At 44.8% G+C, this 27,035-nt stretch overlaps 1 long non-coding RNA gene across 2 annotated transcripts; it reads left to right on the forward strand.

The window, feature by feature from the left end:
• The first annotated feature begins 4,209 nt into the window (after window positions 1-4,209).
• LOC135255585 (uncharacterized) lies at window positions 4,210-7,385 on the forward strand. 2 transcript variants are annotated; one of them, XR_010330198.1, is made up of 3 exons: window positions 4,210-4,412; window positions 5,920-6,113; window positions 6,406-7,385. It is a non-coding gene; the product is annotated as an uncharacterized LOC135255585 (long non-coding RNA). The 2 variants fall into 2 exon arrangements; XR_010330197.1 differs by lacking the exon at window positions 4,210-4,412 and adding an exon at window positions 4,429-4,708.
• The last annotated feature ends 19,650 nt before the right edge of the window (window positions 7,386-27,035 follow it).

Genomic DNA, 27,035 nt, shown 5'->3' on the forward strand with positions numbered 1-27,035 from the left:
GCTCCCTGCCAGCTTCTATTCGCCGCCCTGAAGAGTCTCAAGGGCATCGGAGACGCTAAAGAATTTAATTACAACTCTCTCTCCGCTGCTCTGTTATGTAAGCTCACAGGAGGCTGCAACCCCTGCTTCAGCAGGCGGGCAGGAGAGCTGGCCACGAGGATGAGTGGATGAAGTGTGGCGTGTGCTTAATGTGAGAGAGTGTTAGTGTGCAAGTGTGTGGCATCTGCATTTGTGTGAATCTGTGTATATGCATGTGCATGTAGTTTTGTGTGTGTGTAGTGTGCATGTGTGTGTGTGTGTGTGTCTGCATGTGTATTTGTGTGAATCTGAGTGTGTGTGCAGTTTAATTATGCATGTATATATACAGTAGTTGGATGTGTGTCCATACATATGTGTGTATGTGTGTGTATATACAGTATGTGTATATATGGTGTATCTGTATAGTGTATGGTAGTCATACGTCTGTGTGCATGAATACTTGTGTGTATATTCTTATGCATGTGGCCAGAGTGATAGCATGCGCATACGCGTTTGTGTATAGTGTCAGTATGTGCATATTGTGTGACTATTCATGTGCATGTGTGTGTATGCAGGCTAAGTATGTTTATAGTGTGTGAGTGCATGTGTGAGGGCTAAGGCAGGATGCAGTTACAGCACAGTTTAGCCGTTTGAGTTCCTGTGGGGCCTTCAGAGGCACTTCGACACCAAAGTCGATTTTAGGGGTCTCAGGAATGGGCAGGTTGCCCCACCACACTCTCCCCTCTAACAGAAGCATCCTGTTTGCACTTTTCACCCTCCATCTGCAAAATATTATTTCTGAGGAAATATATGTGACAAAGATCATTGAACACAAAGATACTGAGTATTGTATCTTTGCTTCCAGTAAGGAGTTGGAGAGAGTCTTTCCCCTGCCCCAATTTCCAAAAATCTATCAGAAAATTCTGGAAAGCCCAGCAGGAACTCCAGTGAGGTCTGGCAGCATGTCAAAAAAATTCCAAAGCTCAGGAATGAGATGTTTCTGGGAAGATTTTTTGAAGGTTGAATCTCTCCATAGGGATGAGTCATGTTCCTAAAACTCCCTGTCTTCCCCATCCAACTTCCTGAGATCTCTGTTCTGACCATGAGTTAATCACACACAGCCCAACAACATGTAATTTTCTGATAAAGTTTCAGTGACATCAGGGCAACATTAGCCATGCATTGTGCAGCCCAATATTCTTAGCTTTTGACTCTTGGTATTTAAAGGCTGTGACTCCCAATCTTTCCAAAACATGACCAACTCAATGAGCAAATACATTTAATGTGACCTACCCATAATTCACCTCCTTTCTTATTCTTTGGCTTTAATGTTTATTGGTGTTCATAAATGCATCAGTCGTGTCTGAATGTCAGACGTGATTGACGCATTTGCAAACATTCAGATTCTGTTAAGTTAGCTAACTTTTTTGTTGAACGTGTTGTCTGTATTCTATTGAATTATATGAATATGTGACAGTACTGGTGATAGCAACCATTCTTCAAGATGAGTCCATTGCTCTGAAACGTTTCTTTCAACAAAGGACAAACTGATCTCGTAAGCTTAAGTGCTTACATGTATTGTTATTGGTCTATATTGACAATTTCATTGGAAAACCTCAAGTCGTAGATTTATGTCATTGTGCACACACAGTGTGTGGGAATATGGCTGGGGTGACACTGCTTAGATACTATATTGTGTACCACTGTGAGTCAAGTAAACAGTTCTTGCTGCCTTGTTAAATTTTAATACCAGTACAAAGCCTAATTCTGTACAAATTTAGTAAGTCTAATTGATAATATCAGTATGAAACCTCAGCACTAATTACATCAGATCCATACAGCAACCGTTTGATTGAGTGCTTACAGCTTTGGTTACTAGCCTATACTGCACAAGTGTTACTCTGTGGGTAAAGTGGCTTGTCTGGCTACAAGAATTGACATATAGCAAAAGATGATGCAACAGCAGCCCACACTATCTGACAGATGCTTGGCTGCTGGCTTTGTGCTGTGGGATGCACAGCAGCTGGCAGGAAGTCCCATACACATATGCAGGATTCAACATACTGGGCACAATGGTGTCATTCAGGCACACACATGTGCATAGACACAAAGACCAGACTCCACCGGGCAGCACCAACATCTTCTCATTTCATTCTAGGCTGTGTGATTATGCAGGCAGGGGGGAAGTCAATTCAGAGCAAGAACGTAAGTGTCCATTTTAGGCTTGTAGTCATATTATCAAGACATGTTTATTATTTGACATTATTCTGTGCTCTTACAGGTTATTGATCAAAAGGTCAGATGGCTAAATCAAGGTCAACATCAGTGAAAAAAATAATACTGAAAAAATATGAAAGATAATGTTTTCGGGTCAAACACCTTGAAATTGATTGATTTTTATTGCTTTGAAAAAATTGATTTCCCCCAACAGCAGAAATGCAATTATTATGTATTTCTAGTTTGCCAGCATTTTATGAATAAGTGCTTATGTGCTGTTCCCATGGGAATAAAAGTTCTGCCATTTTGTTTTTGATACAAGTTTAAGCTACTCCACAAGGTTGTTTTGGGGAAAAGTGAGACATGTGTCTTGGGGAAAAAGGAAAAGAGGACCTACATTCACATGTATAGAAAGGAAACCTGATGTGAGTGAAGTTGTGGTCTGTATTGAGAAGCAGCTCTGCTACAGCGACGGAGAGAGGACAGGCCTGATTAGATGAGAAAGGCTTGTATTGTTTAGGGGGCTCTAGATATTGGACAGCGGGGTATGGTTGGAGAGTGTGCCAGGCAGAGCTGAGCTACATTGGCCTTTTGTGATGAGAGTGGGCATCTTCTGGCCCCATCGTAACCCTGGTGGCTTCACTGAAGTGACAGGTGGAGCAGGGGGAGCAGGAGCTGGAGCAAAGCCCATTCTCTTCTCCACAGGCCCAGTCGTGTCCTCTGGTCTGCTCCTCCCACCTCCCGAGCTATGCCAATTCCACCAGGGTACCCCACACTCCTCTGCCTCCCCCACAACAACCTCCTAAACATGCAATAGCCTGGGAATTTTCTCTGAGGAACATCCCATATGTTGAGCAAATAATTTATGTTAATTCATAATAATTTCAGTCCTGTCTGACAGAACAGCATGCTACCTATAGTGCTAACCCACCCTAAAGAATGACTTTGCTAGAATATTTTATTGTATTGCTCTATCAAATATAAACTCAAGATTCTACTAAATATTCCTTTGTGTGTGCTTCCTGCTGGCTTATCTACACTCATCTCTGATATTGGGTTATTAGCACATTGTGTTTATTGCGCCTGGGTTTGCTGCATGCAAATTTTTATTGTTTCTCTTTACTGACAATGGGGGAGAAATTTAGGCAATAATTTAACCTTTTGGAGACAAAGCAGCCAGTTGTCAGCCTGCACACTTATTTCTGCGTTGATCACAGAAGCCGCAGCTTCGGTGGGAGAGAGATATCCCTGGTGCTGATGTGCAATCCATACCCTGACCTTTCTCTGAGGGTATTGCTCCATTACCTGCTTTCTATCTTCTATTGATCTTTGAGTCCAGAGAAAAGAATGGGAGATAAACTTGGATCTTGTCCTTGATTCTCTCTGGCAGAGAAACCCAACTTGCTCATGTTGTAATCCCGATAAGACTGACCCCATGCTCTTAATCTTGGGTTTAATCCTTTGTAAGTGCCCAGGATGAATAAGAAGATGTATGAACACAGGGGATATTCCTTCTTTAGAAGCAGGGACCCTTGGAACATTCAAGAGTAGGCTTGACACAGCGCAGGATGTTAACTATTGTACAGTAGGACAGGCCACATGCAAAGCTAGCTATGGACTTTACAGCATTATGTTTATGTCTTTGTGTTTTTCTTCAGCCTCCTATATTTATGCATAACAATGACAGCAAGACGCATTCTTTTGGCATGTAGGCTTATCAGATTATACATGGATATGAAGAATTAAATTTTAATTAAAAAACGAATCAAATTTATTGTTTCACCTAATCCAAATCCATCAAAAACACCAAAGAACAGTAGCACCCCTTTGCCACTGCCATATCGTGCCGTGCCAGCAGCAGTGTATTATGAATTGTCCTTCCAGAAAGGTACCATAAAAAGGTACTAGGAATTATGAGGTGGAGCTACAGTCCTGTAAATCTCTGATTGGTGTAACGCACCAACCGCCATTTTTAAATAGGCTACCCGGTAGCTACAAATTAGTAAACAAATTTTAAATAACTCAATTTAGGACAGACTTGCCAAACAAAAGTATAAATGTGACTTGATCACCGATATGTAAGAAGTTACTTGCAGCAGCATATATTTTGGCATGACATGGCCAATAACGTTAGAGCTGCCACAAAAGCAAACTTTTTATGCAAATAAATATAGCAGGTGGGTCTGTCTCTGGTACTTCGAAGCATGACGTTCATTTCGCTTAAAATAAGCGAGGTAGCCTACGTGTCCGGAAAACACAGAAATAGTTTATTCAGACATTATTATTATTATTATTATATTATTCCAGCGAAGTGAAAACATGTCCATATAGCATCGGCATCTTTTTTTTTTTTTTTTTTAACATTTTGCTATCAATAGCCAATACCTACTAAATCACAACAGTGAGCGATAGTGGGGAGATAAACGTCGCTTTTGTTTGTAATAATTTTGTCAGCCGGATGCTGCTTTGTCAGGTAGGCTAACAAGAATGAACACAGTGTCCAGTTAGCTAGTGCCCATAGCTAGCTAACCTTAACACATTTGACACATGTTGTGCATTCGATATCTCTGTAATAACCACAGCTGTGTGTGTGCAATGTGATTGACGAATTATCGCGTAATTATTCCGAAAACCCTGCTTAACTAGTCACGGTAACGGGTTTCACGCTCCCTCCGTGCTCTGTGCATGGAACGTTGCCAAGCCTCCCTGTGCTTATTGCACCTTCTATTTCACCCTCATATTCGGAAATGGTATCATAGTGAATTTTACGAAGTGATTCACAGTGCTTTGTAGTATAAACCAGGTGCCAGTCATAGTTGGTTCTGAGGCTTTGAAGGTCGTCTGAACCATGCTGTGTTCATGGAGAAAGAGCTTTACAATGGCAGTGCATTGTAAAAGTTCCAATTTGTGAGAGAAATAAAATGATAAGCCACAGACGGCAGCTTACAGTCCATGCCTCCTGAGGTTTGATTGGACAGTCACATATGCCTGTAGACAGGCATGATTAAAAAAAAACTTTCAAAGTTGTTTTAGACATGTTAACCGATATTGCTAGGAATTAATTTCTGGTGCATTTCTTATGTGAATACTAAACACAAAAAAAACATTAAAATTTCTTTGAAAAACAGAAGCTATTTGAACAGAATTAGACTAATTAAAGCCTTAAGGGAACACAGACATCATAGGATTGCTAAATATGAGGTCATGCTTTTTTAATTATGTCACTGATGTGGCACGATGGCAAATCAGACCTTTTTTGGACTTAATGTGCACAAAGTTAACATACAATATGATAGACAGATCTAAATGCTCTTTATTCTTTATCACCCTATTTACCTCGACTGGAAGTTACAAAAGAAACCTATTTAGTATTTAAATGATATTGAAATAGAAAATTGAATCACACTGTCAGGTTTTCTGAGGGTTTAGCTAGGAAATACTGAAAAACTGCTGTGGTTAAAGGGATAGTTAACTTTCTGAAGTTTAAAAATATATAGTTTATTTAAGCTTTTGTGTAATATGAGCCATTGCAAAGCCCACAGGTTGTCAGAAGTTGTGCATTTGAAAATGTACACTAAAATAAAAAATAAAAAATTTAAATCCCAAGAAATTGAACTACCCCTTTAAAGCTTCTTCTATCCACCCATCTCTCTGTCTGCCTGTTCATTTTTTTTTCCATTTCAGATGTGTACAGTCAGGAGGCAAGGGTCCATTACCGATCGCTGCTATCGCATATTGCAAGCGCTGCCTGACGTGTTATGGCTGACAGCCATGTCACTGCGAAGGCAGAGATATCCAGGGAAGCCGTGTGTCACAGAGGAACTACATAGCCTCGGAGTGAAAGAGAGGGAAGGATATTGCTGCCTGCTGTAGCTGAGGTACTATACATAGCAACACTTACGATACCAAAAAATATGCACACTGTCACACATCAGGGGCTCCATTCTCCCATATTACCTAGCAGGCATGGTGCATTTCAGAGATTCTGCGTAGCATTTGTCGCAAAAGCTATCTCAGCTGAAATCAGCTTGCAAGTAATTGTTCTGGTTTTGTGGCACCTGGGAAGTCTCTGTGCAATTACAATTTCAAACATCGTATTTATTGTGAGTTTTTAAAAAAAGCACGCCGGGCCCAAAAATGAGGAGGGTGGTCTGATTATTTTCTTTCCAGTGCTGAATCCCCTGTTGCATTAGTAGAACTATCCCTTCATCGCAATGCCCTCCTTCAATTTGGGGAGAGGATGTACAAGCGCTCTTCCGCCGCACGTGCAACCCGCTGCGCAGCACAATCACAGCACGGGAGAAATGCGCTTCCTGCGCAGTTCATGCAGGCAGATGCTGGCAGGCTGTGGGCGCCCAATTGGCCAGAAGCGCTGCTCATTATCAGTAACCTTTATCGATAGTGTGTGTGTGTGTGTGTGTGTGTGTGTGTGTGGAGGTATTGTGGTCCGGCAATTTGCGGGAGTCAACAATCAATTCACAGACATATGTCTCCCAGTCAGGAGACAATGGTCAATAGTGTCATCGTCAGTTCAGTTAATATTTCTTAAGTAACGGCTGATTTCCCATTTTTTCCTGTTTCAGTAAAATAGTTTCCATATGGCTGTTAAAAAGTATTGAACAATACTGATCCCAGTTCTTGTTTCTCTGTGGAACAGACAATGGAATTTCCAATAATGACAGTTAATAGCATGCTTGCATATTTAATCAGAGATAACCACACAACATATTGGGACTCCTTCAGTAATTACTACACAATGATATTCTTCTGTCTTTTTTGTTATACAATGTTCATAGTACTATATGCATATTGAATGCATATATTAAACACTCTTTTTTGAAATGGTAAGTAGTTTTGTATTGTGTGCTCTTTGTTTTGCATTGTAACTGACTGAGCTCCATTTATAATCTGCAATGTGTATTTCTTAATTTTCCATTTTCTGTGTCTGAGAGAATCCATTTTATTTCTATTATCAAGAAAAACAAGTATGGACTTTCTTAGGCTTCCAATATTTTCCAATTCCATAGCTAATGAATAATGATTTTTTCTTCTCTCCAACGTTGCCGTCATATCCCCGTCCTTCTACAGTCTGCATTTTTTGTTTGTCCTTTACTTTGTCTTTCAAATAAAAGCAAGTATTGCATTTTTAATTAGTTTTTTTCTAATTAATTTTGTGAACTAGCAGAGCTGCAGTGAGGCTGAAAGCAAACTCCTGCGTTTAATTCTGAGACAAAGTGAAGGTGAAACGTTGATTGAATCTAAGTCTCATTTTGTGTGTTTTCAAGCGTCAGCATTCTCACAAATGGCCATCCAATACCAATAGTTTGGACACTGCGCTCAAACAGGACTTCACCGCCTCCAAAAATCTGTTTGAGCCCTTGCTGTAGACACGGCTTCCCCTCCCCATCCTTTACCGTACATCCTCTGTAAATAGCCCCCCTGTCTCTGGGGGCCTATTTTACTCTGTTTAGCCCATTTCGAATCTGTTTCCTCAATGACTGAGTGCCGGTGCTGATAGTGAAGGCAAATAATAGCGGTGGCACATTTCTGTAACAGTGCTGCAATAGTCTTTGGGGCCAGGGCAGGAAGGATACAATACTGTCAGTCCGGTAATTGTAACCAGTGTGACCGGTACCAGTCCGGTATGTTTCTCCACTCTAGCTCCCCAGTAGTGGAACAAACTCCTTATTCCTCTGCAAACCACTCAGTCACTGCTCATTTTCTGCCGTGGTCTGACGACGCATCACTTCAGACTATACCTTGACTAACTCTAACACTACTCCTCCGCAAGGTTACTCCCGATCTTGGATCACTGTCTTATATCACTTGTTCCTTGTAACTTCTAGCTTGTCCTTTCATGTTTTCCTTGCGTCCTCATCTAGCACTTTTGTGGTGCACTTGTCCTGTCATCTTGATGTTGTAGCTTTTTATCATAGCTCTTGCACTCATGCCTCACTTCTAGTTTAACTTGCCATAACTTTACAGACTTAGACTATGCTTACTGCATGAAATAGACTTGGTCCTGGGGCAACTGGTACCCTTTGCTGTAAGCAACTGCCTCTCCCATATTCTCGTGTTCCCAACGACATTTCGTACACATTATTTTCCATGACAGTTGATTTGGACAAGCAACACCAACTGTAAATACCCAGAGTACCATCAAGCACTAGAACAAATAATTCAGTTACACTTTTAGATACTAAATACAGTGCTAATAATAGGCTCAGCCAATATGCAAGTGAATGAATTGAGATAAGTGCAGAAATACTAGATACAATGCTCATAGTGAAAACCAGTATTAAGCAGGCGGAGCTTCCATAAAGAAGGCAGGAAAAGGTTGTCAGCTGTATTTGTAGCTGTCATTTGTAAGCTTGACTTCCAACAGTTCTGTTAAAATTTGTGGTCAGAGGGTCAGAGGTCAGAAAGGGTCTGATGATGTCGTCCCGATGGAATGGTTTTGCTTCATACATCTGCTGCGATGAGATCACCGCTACCCAGGAGTCCGCCCCCACCCGCTGGCCTCCTGTGTCTGTCTGCAGCGTTGAGTTCATGGACTCAGACCCCCCCCCCCCCCAACAACAGCAGAAACCCACAATTACTGATGTGTTTAAGAGAGGTCAGTTAACTCTGCTCTGTCCGAAGGTCTTTCCATTTCCCCTTCAGCATCTAGAGATGCGATTACTGACCGTCTGTCCTTCTTTTTTCTTGCACAATAAATCCAATTATGGAAGTAACTGCACGTTATCTGATGAGTGTCTGCTGTTTATCAGTTCAGTTTGCTCCTGGTTGATTTATAGGAGCGGACCTCACTGCAGGCTGCTGGCTGGTGCATGCCATGCGGTGTTCGTCATCCTGAGGTTGTTTTCTGGGTTATTCTCATGTATTGGACAAATTAAATCCTGCACATCCGTTCAAGAGGAAGTGTGTTTGTGGGGCATTTTACACGCAATGTTAAATGCACAGAGGGTCCTAGAATGTGCGCTGTGTGAGTGTTTCTAGGGGGTTTCGACAGGGGGCTGGTAACAGGGGAAAACAGAGGCGCACAACTTTACGAGAGGCTACTATTTTCCACAGAAAAGCACAGATTTCATGCAAAAAAAAAAGTGATTGATTTTCATATGAAAGAACAGACTGAATGTAGGCATTGGAGATGATGAAAGAAAAGAGGCTGGCGTGCGGTCGATTTTGAATATTCCGAGGCTTAACGGCGCTGATTAGAGAAGCAGCGGTAATGATATTCATTGGTACATTTTTAATATGGATTGTAGATTGAACACCTGTGTGCCGCCTGTAGCCCCCTCTCCGCCGCGCACGTCTGACTGTGTGCTCTTCCACCGACCGGGACATTAAAGCTCGACGCAGGAGCAGCCTGACGTGCCAGGGGAGCCGGTCCCATCATCCCGGGCTCACATCATCCACAAACTCCCACAATCCTCTCCGCCTCTGTCACTGCGAGGGAGTATAATGATGCTTCACGCCGGGGAGTTCACTTTGATAAAAAAAACACGCCGCACACACAGCTGTGCAATAATGAGCGTGGCGATACGCGGCGTGTAGCCGAACAAGTAATTAAACGCGACGCGTTTCCGCTAAGCTATAATGCGCGGCGTGTTACCGTCAAGGGGGGGGCTGAGCGTTTTCCAGCCACCTCTGGAAATAACACGGGTTCCATTACCGGCTGTCATTCACAGGGTATTAAAACCAATCACGGCAATGGTGTACGTGACGGACTGTAGCACACTCCATTCCGTGTCTCCGGCTAAATTGCATCGGGGGCCACACATGGGAGGGGAGGTCCGAGGTCCAAGCAATCTGATACCGCCAGCAGGCAAACTGAATCCGATGTGCAAACACGCGATATTTTCTCGATATTAATCTTTTTTCATTTCCACGACAAGTTTCTGAGAACGTTGCCCTGAACATTGGACTGTTCAACAGGGCTTAGGAGGAAGAGAGTAAGCTGTGTAGCTACTCCCTTTAAAAATATCGGGAGGGAGAGGGAGTGACTAGTGTAGTTGAATGACTCTGGTCCTATGCAGGGGCTCCCCAATGGTGTCTCCAGCACTTGATGTATGAAGCACTTGTGCTGTGAGCCGCTTGTTTACAGTGCTGCTATGGACCCCGTGGTCGTAAGGACTGGATCCTGACTGTGCAACTGTGCCGACCGGGAGACCCGAGACACATAATTCTCCATAATGTTGCCCAAATGATGGAGTTTTTTGGTCGGTGCAGTTCTTGCCGTCTCATCTCTCAGTACGGTACCTACCCATCTGGCCATTTGAGTGTACTGCCGGCAAAGAAACTGCAGTGTAAATGAAGCAGCAGCTGGAGGCATGCATTTCATATGGCTGAGTGGGCACCTGCACGACAGTCAGACAAAGTGCCGCAGCTTTCTGTGTGTGCAGAGGCTGGAGCTACAGATTTCCAGAGCAGACCTCCATGCCTGCCATCTCAAAAAGTGTCACTGTGCTGTGGTATTGAGCCAAAAATATCCACTGCACTGAGGGGCCAAGAGGGGGGCGGACGTGCGTGTCCTGGGTGGGAGTCGAAGGTGGGAAGGGCTGTCGGGGGCTTTCATGCCTAGCTTCAAAGGCGGCCTCCCCGTGGACGCCCTCTCCCAGCAGCTGCGGAGAGAGCCAGGCGCAGACGCGAAAGGGGTGAGGGAGGGCACGCCTGGTCTGCCTCCCGCCAGCGCAGCGCTGCCTCCCCCTCACCACCCCGAGGAGGAAGACATCTCCACCCGAGATCAGGGAGAAGAAAGCCTCTGCTCCGCCGCAAAGGAATGGCTCCTGCAGCTGTCCCAGATTCTCCTCATTATAACAATGTAGCCAGGTACACTTGTCTTTCTCTCTCTCTCTGTCTCTGTATCTCTCTCTCTCCATCCCCCCCCCTCCCCCTCTCTAAAGTGGAGCTAGCTCCTGGTACGCCCTGATGTTGTGATTGTGGCTCCCAGGTGCCTGAAACGCATCATCAGGCGGTTTCCCCGTGAGGCACCGATCTCTCGACGCAGCACGACTGACCCCTGAAACCCCCGCTTCATTAGCAGCGAATGCCTCTCTCTCCAGCTCCCTCCCTCGCTTCTGTACTTCACAGCCTTTTGCGACCAGCGTTGGCCGAACCGTAATGGAGACCAGATGATTTGGGAGACAGAAGATTCCGGAAGGTGTCAGCCGCTCAGATGCTCTTTTTCGTTACCGCACACAGGCTGGGCGTGTGTAAAAACGGTCGGTCGGTGCCCTCCCATTCCTGCTCTGAAAATGGCTCGTTTGGGCTTTTCGTGAACCGAGCTCGTCAGATTGAGAAAATTGTTCAGGGGAAAAATTAAATCTTTATGGGTCTTTGAAGATGATCCATTTTCACTGAAGCTTTTGATTGTTTTTCTGTGCTGTTTCTTTCCACCTGCAGTTTTCACAGGGCCTGAGGGCTAAATGAGTTGAGAGGGAGCTGAGGCAGGCCCACGTCAGGGCCCTGTATATGAGACTTCAGTGTGGGCCCCATGGTCAGCCTACACTGGGCTGAGGGTGGGGGTGTGGGGGCAGTGGGAAGCTGGAGGTGGAGCGGTTTGAGCAGCTGCACTGAATCAGCAGGGCTGGTGTGTGAGCCCAGCGTGCAGTGCTGTGATGGTGAGCGCTAAGAAACGCAGAGCAGCGCCAGCGCTGAGCTGAGCTTCTGCACCGGGACCCTGCTTCTCTCTGCTGGGCCTCTCTGCCTCCTCTGCCCCTCCCTCCATCCCAAAACTCTATTTGCATGAGATTATTCAGTGTTGCAAATGCAAAGGTGACAAATAACACCCCCCCCCTCGAGTTTGACAATTAATTGCAGTACAGACAAGTGACAATGAGTACAGCGAATCTCATTCTCTCTATGTCTCTCTGTTTCTCTCTTTCTCTCTCTCTGTCTATCTCACTCTCTTTCCCTCTCTCTCTCTCTCTCTCAGTTGTGTGCGTGGTCTGGAGGAACAGAGCCAATGGCCTCGTTCTTCTGAGCCCATGAAAAATGTGCTGAGGAGCGAAATGAGGTAAGGCCACATTTCCCCAGAATACCACACACTCTGCTCCTGTTACTTCCCCGTCAAGGCCCTGCACCGCGAGAATGAAATTAGTCCAGGAAATTCCACCCGGCCTTCATAATGCCTCTATTGAGAAATGCAGCTTCCACGCGCGCAGAAGGAGCATACCCTCGTTTAATATGGCTGGATATAAACTGCACAGCCGTTGACTGAATCGCCTCGACACCTGTGCGGTTTTCTGTCGAGCGGGAGGGGCAGCCTGCCGCTCGGGGTAACGTTGAGGTCTGGAGCTGCGCCCGCGACACGCCGATGCACACATTACCTGGTCCCCACCCCTGTCTGGGGAAGAACCCCAGGGGCCCTCGCTCTCTCTCTCTCTCGTACGCCCTCTCTTTTATTAAGTTAGCATTCAGATGCGCTGAATAATGGCGCCGAGGCGGCAGGTCGCAGAGAAATTGATAGATTGTAAGCGAAGGTCCCTTTTTTTTTTTTTACTTCCTCGGCGCCGGGGGGCTGCTGGGCAGCGGCTGTGATTGAAATGTCACTTTTTATTGTCCCCCGCGTTCGGCTCGCAGATGGCGAAATGAAATGTCCTCTTTCTGAGCGGAGCGGCTTTTATTGCGGGCGGCTCGGGCTGGTGGAGCCGCGCTCCGCTGCCCGCGAGCTGCTGGCCACGCCCACGCCAGTTACATATTTCACACAGACCAGGGTGGGTTCTGCTCAGGGCCCTGGGATCTGTTTAAAAGGACCCGGTGCTCGGCATTGGATTAGATATGGCTCAAATAAGGCAGCACACGCTGTGTATGCCCTGCTTTTCCAGCTGATTTTACAGCTATGTTGTGAAATTGAAGCTACCCTCAGCACATTGTCACAGTGCTGCAAAGAGGCTATGCTAATGCTGCATGTGCAGTGTGCAGCCTCCATCGTTGTGGTTTCCACTGTGGAATGCTGGGAGCCCCAGGCACACAGTTTGTGGTTTGCGTAGTCCTAGTTGCTCTCTTCCAGTGCTTTGGCCACGGGCCAAGGGCTATAACACAACTCTATTTACCACTGCACCCGCAGAAGTCTTCTTTTTCACCGTACATCAAGATGGTTCTCTAAATTTCCTAAATATTAATAGCATTTTAATAATTGTGCTCTTACTACAGCTCATATTACAATAAGTGGCACACACAAATTGCGTATAGAATGTGAGAATGCATTAGGCAGAAGGTACAGACAAATCCCTATCCGTTACTTTCACTCTCTGTTTTTCCCTCTCTCTCTGTCTCTCTCTTTTTCTTCCTCTCTCTCTCTCTCTCTCCATTCTTCCCTCCCTCCCTCCCTCTCCTCACTTTGCCCTGTCTCTGATTATGTGACTCTGTGTTTGTGGCGAGGGCCGGTTTAACTGGAAGTGACAGGGTGGGACGAGGCGAACTCCCAGCAGTGCCGTGCTGTCCTCCTGCTTCAAGGCCAGGGGCGTAATGGGGTGCAAACAGAGCTCCTGAGCTCAAATGCAGTCTGACAGAGACGCACGGGAGCGCGCCGCACGCTGGCGAAAATATCACACCCCACGCATCTCAAGGGCGCCCCCAAAGTAACTGTTGTCTTCTCCTTGTATCTACAAGACATCCTGCTGCGTAGCAGTAATGCTTCTGATTTTGAGCTTCAGATTTGCCGCTCCATTATTTCTGCGTAAGTACGCCGCGTTGTCCCTAGCGCTGAGAGGCATGGTCTGTTTTTGTGGATGACTGGCAGAGAGGCACGCAGTGATTCACAGTGGAAATGAATGTGAAAAACAGATCTTTTCTTTTTGCAGGGCCAAAGGCGGTAATGCTAGACATTAGCGCGACATGCACGGCATGGTGGCAAACCAGAGCCTGCTGACTGAGGAGCCCACAGAGGCCCGGTCAGCTGGGAGCCCTGATTACGGTCAAAGCCACATGAAGGACCAATGATGAGCTAACGCTAGCGTGTTACTGCACTGCTGGCTGCACTAGACTGTGTGCAGACTGGTGTAAAACAGTGTCATACTGGTGAACCCCGGCAGGCAGGTGTTGACCAACACCAGCACCCACCTTTCTGGCAGCTTCACTGATGGAGACCAGTGAAAAAACAGTGAAAAGGCTGTTTACTGTTCCAGGCAGAGCTCCATGCCCCCCGCACCCCCCCCCCCCCACCCTCTGAAACTGAAAAATGATGGAGAGGTCAAGAAAGAAGAAGAGGTAGGAGTGGAAAATAAAGAAGAATATAAGAGAGCATGAGAGAGAGGTTGAGAGATATGTGGAGCACGTATACATCAGCCAAGGAAATGGCAGCCCTGGCATAGTTTAAGAGCATGGCAGGCAGGTGCCCAGCTGCCTCAAAGCCAAAAGGATAGCGTGCCAGGCAGCCTGCCCCTGGCACCTGGCATCTCATTAGATTAATGTGCCTGACAGACACTGAGGTGGCAGAATTGGTTTTTATTAGTACTTCATTCTATTTTTGTTTGACCTTTATTTTAACAAGGCATAGATCAATTGAGATCTCAACTTCGTTTGCAGGGACAATTTGTAGAATCAAAGCGGGTAGGGAATTCAATGGATTGTGCAGTCAATCACATGTATCGGGGGTGATTAAGCGGCCAATGGTACGGAGCCAGGATACCGGGATTAATATCAGACAGACTCCCTCGGATTATTTTCGGAGACCGCATAGCCACAGAAACTTCATGCGAAAATCAAACCTGCAGCTGCACCCGCACGCATTCTGGGCGCTGTTGTGCTGCACACGTTGGTTAATAACTCCCACGGGCCGCTCGTGAGAGCATAGCTTCGGCTCCAATCGCTTCTAATCGGCTGAAGTGCTTTCCGTGTCGTGCGGTCCAGTGCCCGTTAGCTTTCGTTGCGCGATCCAGCGCTTCCTGAAGCCAGAGCCTCAGAGACCATGGCGCCCGCCGCAGCCTGTCGCGCTCGTCTCTGTGCTTTATTGTGCTGAAATCTGCATCTGGCCAGCCTCGCAAAGCCGTGCGGCTTGTCGCCTCGCCTTATTTATTGAACGTTGCTTTATGTCGGCACTTCTGTTCTCCTTTTTAGATGCATTTTCCTCAATTTACAATTGCTTTCATCAATCGATCCTGCTGTGCCCAGGTGCTGTGCGTGGTTCAGCTTTAATTAATGACTTTTATTAATGACAGCGAGCCCTCTGTCTGAGACATCCTCTGTGTGCTGTCTGTCCTGGGCCTCATGTTCCGCCTTTTTGTGTTTTTGGTTTTTTGGGGGGGGGGGGGGGACGTTGGATTAAATAGGAGCACCCAATTTTATTGTGATTGGGAGAGAACACTTGGGTAAGGGAGGATGGTTGGTATCAGGAGGTATAAGATCGCTGTACCCTGACCTTCCTTCCATCTCCTTCCTATTCTCTCCCATAAGGGTGTGACACACCCCTCACCCTTCCCACAATTCCTACACAGTTACATTTCCACTGAGAATCTGACTTCAGCAGAGTTTGTACAAGAGCCAAATGGATAAAATAGAGGTAACGGTCAAATGAGCGGAAGCACTTGGATAAATGAGGGACACGGGGTATACTGAAAGCAGGTGCTGCCACACTGGTGTGGTTTCTGGGTTAATTGAGCAGTTAGCATCCTAGCGTGCTCATGTGCAAAAATGCTGGGCTGGCCTAGTTGCCTATAATTATGGCTAGCCTGGCTGGAAGACAGGTAATCAGATAAAGCATGGTTTCTAAGCCAGTCACCATTGTGGGGTTTTGGAAGTGTCTGTGCTGTGCTTAAAATTATTTATTTATGTGCATGTGTCTGGTAGTACAGTACCTCACAAATAATGCTTGTGTTGTGATCCCCATGTATGTTCTCTCTTGCTCTGAATTTCTGTCACTGCTATCAATGGCAATGGTGTTTATCAAGCTAATTTATCTGACTTATCTGAGCGTAATTACGATCGAATATCTGGCGAACTACAAGAAACCACAAGTATTTTCCATCAGATTAGCATGCAAAGAATCCAGTTGATTTCAGATCAAAACAAGCTGATTAATAACACATGCGAGGGGAAAAGACCTGTCACATGCCGAACACGATGAAAGCCGAGGCGAATGCTGGATGAAAAGAAGACGTGAATGGGAGGAGGGGGGACGATTTAAAGAGCTTCAGAAATACAGTGGTAATATTTATGCATTTCACTGAGGCAACAAAATGCAATTTAAAAGACTGCTGCATTCAAGCTGACAAGCTGTTCTTTCCGATGTCTGGAAACCCAGAGAAGAGGAAGGAATGGCATTATATCCGCAGTGTAATGTGAAAATTTGTGAGACGCAGTCCACCTGCGTTCCCGGGGTTTGGGGGTTTTCTCGTACGAGAAAACAACTTAACAGTTAACTATGGACTGGGAAAAGACTTTCTGAGCACCGTCGGGGTGAGAGAGGAGGGAAGCTGAGCGATCGACTGTCTGTTGCAGAGAATGTTCGGTATAAAGAGGCCCTGTAGGGAAATAGATCTGTTGAACTGCAGCAGTTTGGCAGTTTTTAACTCCAGGAGCGAGACAAGCACAGCTCCGCAGAGTGGAGCATAAAAATATGTAAGATTTATCAGAGCGCAAAAAAAAAAATCCAAGATTTTTTTTTTTTTGTTCAATATTTGACATCTAAATTTTATGATTGTACCTTTGACTGGCTTTTACGTTCATTTGGTTCCCTCAGAGGGCAAACTGCATTTAATCCCCCAGACTCCCCTCACTGTTTGGGTGTGTGTGGGGGGGGGGGGGGGGAGCACGGTCTTGACGACAGTGGAAGTTATGGTGGGTGCCACGCCCGCGTCTGTATCAGGAACAGGCCTGCTGCTCAGCCTCTGGCACATGGCGCAGTTACACAGGTGTTATTCAGACTGCATCTTTCTCCTTTCAGCTCTGGAGTGCTCTTCGTCCCACGAATGCCCATCTCACCTGGCTGCCGTGTTTCTCCAGAATGATGCGCAGTAAGTTAATATCTCCTCAGCCCCTGAGGAGATCCTACTGTGGGGAAAAATTCAATCTGCTTTTCCAGCACTATGTAATATAAAGAATTCAGTGTTCTGTGTGCACTTTGCTGTCAGCATTTTTCTAGCACCACATTTCTGCCAGGAATAAATCTGTCTTTCTTGCATGGGTTCACACAAACACATGCACTCGCACACACTCGCACGCGTAAGCGCACATGCACACACAAACACACACACGCACACGCACATGCACACACACGCATGCACATACACAGAAGGCAAGTATTTGGAGCTATATCGTATATTTCTGGGAAAAATTCATTTTAGAAATTGTAGCTGCTGTATTATATCCGCTGTTATCAGTTGTTAAACTGATTACTGATATAATTTTAATTGAAAGTGATTATGTCAGCACTATTATTAAATTTGCAGAGTTAATGTAACTGTAGTAAAATAGGGTACAGCAGACATCCAGCTGTACTGCCTTGTAGATCTTGTATTCATCACTATATTTAGGACACTTTGAAATTTGTGCACATATGCTTCATAAATATACGTGTTACCTGCTTGTTCTTATTTAATGTGCACAATTCCACCACCTCACCAAAACCAAAAGGCGCAAGCCTGGCATTAATGTGTGTGCATCAATGTGAAATCCGAGTTGCAGAGGCCCCTTAGATGTCGATGTTGAAGACTTCGTTGTCATAGTTACGGAGATGTCAGTGACTGCTATAGGCAATTATCCTCCGAAACAACTCTGTGGATCCACTATTTTGAAAATGTATGCCACCGGTTTCCATATCGATAAGCTATAAATATTTATATCCGTTTTTATATTTTTGCCAACTGTGGATGCTGAACACCTTTTGATAAATATTTCTTTCGGTGCACATTAACAAATCATGATCTCCAGTCAAGTTTGTGGTGTCCATGTTATTTATGAGGTGCGGGGGTTGGGGTGGTGGCTGGTTTGGGGATGTTGCAGAGGGTCTTGAGTCTCCAGACTGCTCCCTTTCCTCCTTGTGTTGGTAGCTTTGACTGCCCCTGCACCCCCTGCCAATATGCTCCCTCCCTCCATCCCAGTGCTGGGAGCCTGGGATTGCTGTTCTACCTGCCCCCTCTCATACCCCCCCGCAGCGCTGGGACCTGGAGTTACCCCCCTGCCTCGCCCCCTCACAGCAGTCTGCTGCAACAACGTCTTCAATTATAGATGGGAGCAAAGGTACAAGCCACCTGAGGGCCTGACCTTTCCCAGAATCCCTCAGCCTCCACGGCTCCTGTCAAAACTCATATATCAGTGGCCTATCAGCCGTGGGAGGACTGGAGGTACGGCTGGGCTGACGGCAGAACACACACGGCAGACGGGCAGGGGACAAGGAGCTGACAGCCTTTAGTTTATTAGACCTTGAGAAACCTGTCGTTTCTTTACACTTGCATCTCCTCCTGTGTCCTGAGACAGGCGGACATTTTTATAGCTGAGGCTCTCCCGCGTTTGCCGGGTGGCTCGATTTTCAGTGGAATTTTCTGAGGTGTCACAGGACAATTTATTCAGAATGGTGAGGCAGAAATGGAAGAGAATGAGGGAGATTTCTGCCCCATACATACTGCCACACACCTTGTTTTGGTCCCTGACTCCCTCTCTGTCTCCATATTGCATATAGATAAAGCTTATACGTACAACAGACAAGCTCCTTCTCTCTCCCTCCCTCCCCCCTTTCCTCTCCCTGCTTCCATCCCCCCTTCCCTATCTCCATCCTTCTCTAATGCAGTGCAGTACGCTTTATTATTTCCCTGGAAAGTGTGGCGAAAAAGCCTATTCCACGTGGGATTCCACACTGTGTCCAGTTCTATAGATTAAACTATAAGCAGAGCTCATTGAGGCTGAGAGTAATCATTCTTACCTGGTTCTATCATCTATCAGGGGCAAAAAGGCTTCTTGCTTTTGCAGGTACTGTATGCATCACTCCTGTGGGTCAGTAATTGGGTGCAGTAATTTTACTGTCCATCCACACCATGCTTACTAATTCAAACTCTTTTAATATTCTGTAAGCTTTGTCATTGTAACCTCTGTAGTTCACTGTTTAGATACCTTTTCCAACATTAAATACAACATTTTTGTTTGTCTCATGGCAGACCTCTACAGCATGTATATTTATTTTAGAATTCCTTTTTTAATTAAAAAAAATTACATTAGTTTGTGAGACTAAGCCCTTGTTTGAATCGGCATTTGTCCTTGATTCACAAATTTGAGAGTTTTTTCTTCAGCTATCATCTCAATTAATTTACCACTGTGTTAGAATTTTATTTTTTTTTAATGTAAGGTCTTAAGGACAAATATTACAGTAATTGAAGCTTAACCTCTTAAATTATTTAAATAAATGTGATTGACATGCTTTAGAAAACCTATTTTGGTAAAACACATTTCCCATGACGATATTAAATCCATGAAAATAAAAAAAAACAAAGCATGAAAATCTTACCAGTGTTATGTAGAGACATGTTCGGTGATTTGTTTTCTGTTTCCTAGCGGCTTATCACTTTGCCACCAGGAGACTCAGAACAGCTTTAATAATTAAAAGCTCCCCTCCGATAGCAGCACCTGTATTGTCGGGAGTAATTAGCAGCATATTTTCTGTGAGGTAAACATTTTAATAAGGGGGAAGGGGAACAATGGGAGCACAAGACACCACTGTGTGGGACTGATTCATATCTCATCTGATATGCACGGTCCATCTAAAAAGAGGGTCTATTCTATCTAACATCATCAGTGCTCAGATTCCACAAAGAAATACAATTCCGTCAGGCGCCTGAGGATGACAAAATTCCATTTGGATGCCCACTAGCCCAAAGTCAACCTTTTTTTTCTTGTTTTTTATTTATTTATTCATTTGGTGCCCAATGCAGGGCTGTGTATGTCCAATTCCCACCCTAATTTGGAATTTTTGATTCAGACCCCAACCGTGTTGATGGAGCAGCCTCGCTGCAAGGAACACACGGGTATCAGACCTCAGTACAGACCCAGCAGTACAGGCTCAGCAGCCCGAAGTTGATCATTTTCATTGGGCAATGGCCAGTTTGACTTCATGGGTAACTCCTCTCTGCTAACTCACTGTGTGCAGAGGGAATCCAGCCATCACAACCACTAGCACTTCTTTTCCTGCTCAGAAGCCCTGGGCAATTGCCTGGTTTGCCCATATGGCACAGCTGCCCCTGAGCCTCACAAGAGATCATCATCACCACCATAATAACTGTCATACTTAAGGTGCTATAATTCAAGCACTTACGTGAAACATTTTCCTCATTACGTCCTCCTGGAAAATTCAGCCATAGCAGTCTCTTTACTGTGAAACTGAACATGTGTGTTTTCCCCTTTCTGAAGAACTCTGGCTCAGTGAGTACTGGTCCCCCCGCCCCCCAGGTAAATGACATCACTGCCATCAGGGGCAGGTGTGATACAAATGACCTTGTCAGGGCATATTAATGTGTACATGGGTTTGAGGAGATCATGCGTGCCACTGTGCCTTTTCATCAGGAAATGTGGTCAATCACAGTTCAGTGCACAGTCGGCCTCCCACTCTACGGTCACAGTCACAGTCACAGTCGGGCGTGATAGGAGCTGTTTCTTAGTGTCGATGTGAAAAAAAAATCCTAACGATTGTCCCTTGTCAGTAAAAAGCGCACTGGGTGTTGTGGAAGAGTAGTCGGAGGGGGAGCCGGTTAATAGCTTTTTCGTTTATGAGGGGAAACAGCGAGGTGGAGGGGGTGAAATGAGAGGGAAACAAAAAGGTGCTTCCTGCTGTCCATCACTCTGCCAGGAAGTGTGAAGAGGTGGAGAGAATGGGAGGATGTGAGGTTGCTCTTTCAGCTGAAGCGGAGAGAGAATGAGAGGAAGACTCTGAAAGCTGTTTACAGTTTATGGCTGCATGTGGGCAGGACACACTCACCAGTATTCCTCTGAAATTTGGAGGGGCCCAGTAAGGACCCTGTGCTTCCTTCCACGGTTATGATGACAGCAAGGCTATGGGGCAAGGACATGCCCTATGCCCCCATTATACAAGTGGTGAACACTGGTGTCTACTTTCCCAACAGACTAGGGGAATTTCACAAAGTCTCACTGAAGAAAGCAAAAAATATATGTATCAGATGAGTGAGACCAGGGCAGCATGGTGGTCTAGTGGGTAGCACTGTTGCCTCCGGATACTCCAGTTTCCTCCCACAGTCAACAGACATGCAGGTTAGGTTAACTGGAGAGTCTAACATTGCTCCGAGGTATGAGTATGTGAGTGAATGGTGTTTGTGTGCTCTGTGATGGACTGCTGACCTGCCCAGTGTGTACTTCTGCCTCTCACCCAGTGCATGCTGGGATAGGCTCCAGCGCCTCCCGCAACCCTGACTAGGATAAGTGGGTTATATACTAGCGACTAGCGACGAGAGGTCGTTGCTTTTAGTTTTTCTCAATCACTTACACAGTGAAACTGCATCTATGAGCAAAACACCCCAAACCAGTCAGCTACCAAAAGAGACTAAATTCCAAAAACTATAAACACTATTCACCTGTTTTCAGACATGTTGCATATTTGTTGAACATTTTGTGCAAAACTCAACACACAAATCTCTTCGTCACGCACAGGTTGCACCATGTGTTTCGGAAGCACTTGCATTCTGTATAATTAACTCAAGTAATCACAACCTGAACTCAATTAACACACAATTCTCAAGGTACAGACACTAAGAAGCAAAATTGTTAACTAACCAATCAGAACCCCAGAATGAATAAAAACGCCCACAGGTGCGTTCATATCCTTCGGAACAATGGATCCAAATAATGGAGAAAGTTCTGAAGTGCTGTAAGACGAAGAGTACAGAAACAAGAAACAAGCCTACTGTATTTCTTTTGAAAGGAATTCAGAAAGAGTCAAGGACCAGCGGTTGGAATATGTACTAAGTTTTGATCCAATATTTTTGCGCAGGGCTTGATATTAAGTGCCTGCTGGCCCAGGGCCACTATGAGATTGGTTTGGGCCACTTTCCCAACTGGGCCAGTATCCCAAGTAAGCACCTTCAAGGGGTCGAAGAGAAAGGGATGTTTTTAACAAAGAGAGTAAAGGGAAACTACACTACAACTAGATCATTTCTGTACCAGTTGATCTCACCAGTGTGTAACGGGTATTCTGTTGCATCAGGGTACTTGATCGCTTTTGTGTGCCACCTGAAGGCAAAGTCTGATTTAGTAGGAAGATAATGTTTTTGAGTAGAGTGATTTTTTCTTGTCTTAGAAGTTTGAGGTTTACATAGATCAGCGTGTGTTTTTTGTTCCGTGTTTTGGGAAAAAACAGCCTCATTTCAGAAAATGTGTCTTAGCTGTTGGGTAAAAACTATTTTTTTTGTTCAGTGTTTTGGGAAAATACAGCCTCATTTCAAAAAATGTGTCTTAGCTGTTGGGTAAAAACTATAAATGGAAAATAAAATTGCAATTGACCGTTGTCAGTAATAATCAAACTGAGAAAATGTATGAATAGGACTGGGTGGTGTGACTGCTTGAATGAAACAGCAGAACAGGTAGAGCTGCTATTGCTGTTTGTGATGTTCAGTGTTCCTGAGTAAAGGAACGATTCGGGTTTTACCACACCAAAGAGTTTATAACCTCACGAGAGAGGAAATGTACAGGTGGGTGACAAACTACGGGATAAACCTGAATGAGTGGAAAAGCGTAACAAATGCAGATGCTTCCATACAGGCGTACTGCGTGATACAATTAAGCAATTAGCATCCTATCATGCTCTGTGGCATGTATAAAAATGCTGAGTAGGCCCAGCTTACCTCGATTTTGGATCAAGATGGCAAGAGGAAAAGATCTAAGTAACTTTGAAAGAGGATTCATTATTGTGGCTCGGATGGCAGGAGCTTCAGTCACAAAGACTGCTGAACTGGCTAGTGCTTCAATACGAACAGTGACTAAAGTGACATTGCATTTAAGTAGGGTTGGATATTGTGTTCGAAAGCATACATTCAGTGACCATGATGCCCATGTATTAGTTCACTATGTAAGGAAAAGCAGAAGAGCAACACTTCCTCAGGTGACTAAGAATGTCATTTGAGGATGTGATCAGATTGTGTCAGCTAGAACAGTTACAACTACATAGAAAGTGATATTATAGTAGGGTTGCAGTGCATAAACCCCTCTTTACAAAGTTGAATGCACATTTGAGAATTCAGTGGTGCAAAAATCATAGGCACTGGTCTACAGAGATGTGGAAAAGAGTGGTATGGTCAGATGAGTCATCCTTCACCATTTACTTGACAAGTGGGCGAATGTATGTGTAGTGTACACCAAGAGATGGGTACAGGCCTACAATGAGGGTCTCCAGTGGCTCTGCTATGCTGTGAAGCTGAGCTGAAGCATAATTGGGTTATGCAGCAAGACAATGATTGAAAACCCAAAGTCAAGCAGGTCTGTGTGTGTGTGAGAGTGACAGAGAGAGAGAGAGACAGAGAGAGAGAGAGAGAGAGAGAGAGAGAGAATATGTGTGTGTGTGTGTGTGAGAGAGAGAGAAGAGAGCGAGAGAGAGAGAGAACAGATCATAACAAATTTGGCTCTCTGCCTCATCAGCACTCTATGGTATTGTACAGGGGGAACTGTCTTTGACTCTTCCATCCAATCATAACATAAACATGTCAAGCAGATCTGCAGATCTGTCCAGGTGAACTGCTGAGAGCCTGGGAGGCAGATTTTAACAGACAGCGAGGTCTCTTTTGTGCCTGTGGGTGTTGGAATGGTAATTACCACCCCATGTCAGTCCTGTCACTTCTTTTGAAAGAAACGAACACAGACATGAACTTTTAGAATAAACAGTCCTCTCAAACCCTGACAGCTGTGCATATGCCGGTGTGCCAAGACTGTGCCTTAGTTACTGTTGGAGCTTAGCAACATTGTCCACTCCAATAAACTTTTGTACTTTCATCCTCCATTTTAGGTGAATTGTAATGAGCATTGTGCTCCATAGTGCTACCATCTCATTTGTATAACTGGGAGTTTTAAATGATCATTTCATAGGAAAGTTTAGATAAAAGCCCTCAAGCTATTCATTTTAAGTGCTATTAGTAGTCGGTTATTATTGGAATAGCAGCTTCTCAGCTTGAATTATTTTCTGTTGTTCTTGATGTCAAACTGTTAAGTGTTGGAGGGGCATCATATCCCTAAACTCAGAACTCATGCTGAAATATATCAATCACTGGGTAACAACAATTTAAAAAAATCTTTTGAAGACGCTGGAAATTGTTGCTGCTGAACAGGAAATGTCACTCAAATCAATTTTCGATTTATAAAAATGCATGCTACTGCAAAAGAATGGTATTTATTAATTACAGTAATTTTATAAAATGAGAAGTGAGCTTTCATGAGGAAATTGGGAGTTTTTTATCTTTCACAAAAGAAGAGGAGAATGGAAACATAATGTGGAAAGTTCTTGCTTTTTTCAGGACCACAACAAAATGTGCTGTGCTTAGTATTTTGTGCTTCAGTACCTTTTGTGTTGCAGTCTCTATTTTGTACTGTAAGACTTTTTTCCTTTCTTCCAGTCACAATTGCTGAAGGTGCTTTTCAGAATGGCAGCGCCTGCTGTTTCCATTTCCCCCCACAGTTAATGTGCTGTGTTTCTTTCATCATTGTGACTGAGTGTATTCCGAAACAGCTTTGAGAGCAGATATGTCTGGCTCTGGTGCTTGGTGCCAGCGTTTCATGTTTGTAAATCTTCTCACCTGGTGAAATGGGCAACCTTGTGGAATTAACTTTTTTTATATTTGACATCCCTGCGAGGTCCCAGAAGTGCCTCCCCTGAGCACTGAATAGTGGCCTTCATTTTCTGCTCTAAGTTCCATTAGGTCAGACAGACATGGCTGAACGGGAGGCACCTGGCAAGTTCTGTGGCAAACGCTGACTCGGCTGGTAGTGAATCCCAAATGACATCACCTGGGGAGGATACATTTCACTGGCCAAACAGGATGTCAGTGCACAGGTATATTGTGGTTTTCCTCCGACCAGACACATGTGGTTGCTAAGTGAGTGTTGGCACTTGACAAATATGTTCCAAATCTGTCTTAAAATGGGCAAATGTACCTTTGTTTATGCGTTTGTCCAACAGAAACAAGAGCCCACAGAGACAGCAAATGCCTGTTGGGTTAAAACCAGTAAGGAAACAGAACAGTGTTGTTTAACCTCAATACACATAATTTTTGGGCCCTCCACATCCAGATGAGAGTGGGCTCATCAGGGGGACTATTTGGCAGTGGTGACATATGGCTCATCAGAACTCACTGCTGGCCCATTAACTCCCTGAAAAACATAAGGTTTTGCAAATCCTACTCAATCACAGGTGCAGACTGGTAAAGATGCGAATGATGAGGAGAAGCAGTACCTGTAAACTGCTTTTGCTCCCTAATTATGTTTGCATGTCCACAGCACTACTGCTTTTCATTTGTAGCAGGTGGGTCATCTGAATGTACAATAAACAGATCACATTTGGGAGTCACAGCAGTGTGTAGATAGTACTTCTTCCCACTGTTAACAGGTTTCACATGAAAGGGCTGGGAAGGGCCAGCTGCCAGAAAAGTGCAAACAAGTAACACTGTGCACCCCCAGTACGTACAGTTCGCACGTGGTCCACCTCAACACCCAAACCACAAACCAACGGTTTCTCCTGAGTTTCTTCCACACACAGGAAGAAACTCAGGAGCATCAGAATAAATCCTAACCGTAGGCATAGTCGTCCCCAGAGTCAAGGTTATAATGGACATATGGTTTATGAAATTGTTGCTTAAGTCTGTGAGTGCCAAAACATTTGTTTGTGGTCAACCTAAACAGAAGATTTTTTCCCTGGTCTTGATTTGAATCACACAGCAAGGTTATAGCTGACTGAACCCTAGCCTGAGCCATATTTCACCAAAATTCAATGTGGATTTGTTTTCATACTATATATATTTGAGGTGTAAAACAAAACATTCGGTGGACTGCTCAAAATGTTGTCATTTTCAATTAGACAAATTACTGTCTGAAAAATAAAGTCTGATAAAGTTCTGGAGGTGAAGGCAGAATAGGGTCAGTAAACATGAAGGGTAAGGAAAAATTGTCTCCATTTTGAAGTCAGTGCTATGTACAGCAATTGTGTGTGTGAATACAGGCCTGAGTGATGGGTAGTTTTAATTCCCAAAATTAATGACTCACATACCCTTGCCTCCTCTCTACACACTGTGTTTGTGTATGTGGAGGGAGCGGAAGGAATTTGGCCTCTAGTTTGTGGGTTCAGTGCTGCCTCTGACAAGTGAGTGGTGAGCAGAAAGAATCATGAGAGGTGTGTGGAACCATTCTGTGCCCCCCTTAAGTTTTGGGATTCCTCAAGAATTTGAGGTGGGTCATTTGAACATGTGCCTCTATCCTGTGCTCCACTAAACTCAACTGCTTCACACGTTTACCCAATATTTTTAAAGATAAAAAAAAGCTTTCATCGTCAGAAATATTAGACATTTTTATCTTTTTTTTTCAGTCTGGACACATTAGATTATGATAGGAGATGAAAGAGGTGCTGCTCTGGCAACCGTAGACACCAGAGCGGCACACATGTGGTCCTGTCTATAAATACATCCATCACGGCTCAAGCAACACACGCAGTGCCGTAGGTCAGGGTCACCTTGCATGAAGGCCCTATTCATACTCCTCCCTCAGGATCCCACAGGTCCCAGATCAGTCGATTAGGAGAGCCCACGGGATGAGGTGGGCGCCACAGCCGACATGACTTCCACCGGTCAGCGTCCGCATTGCGAAACGAGGAAGAGTCCTCCGACATG

This window comes from Anguilla rostrata, chromosome 5 (assembly GCF_018555375.3).
Source record: "Anguilla rostrata isolate EN2019 chromosome 5, ASM1855537v3, whole genome shotgun sequence".
Lineage (NCBI taxonomy): Eukaryota > Metazoa > Chordata > Actinopteri > Anguilliformes > Anguillidae > Anguilla > Anguilla rostrata.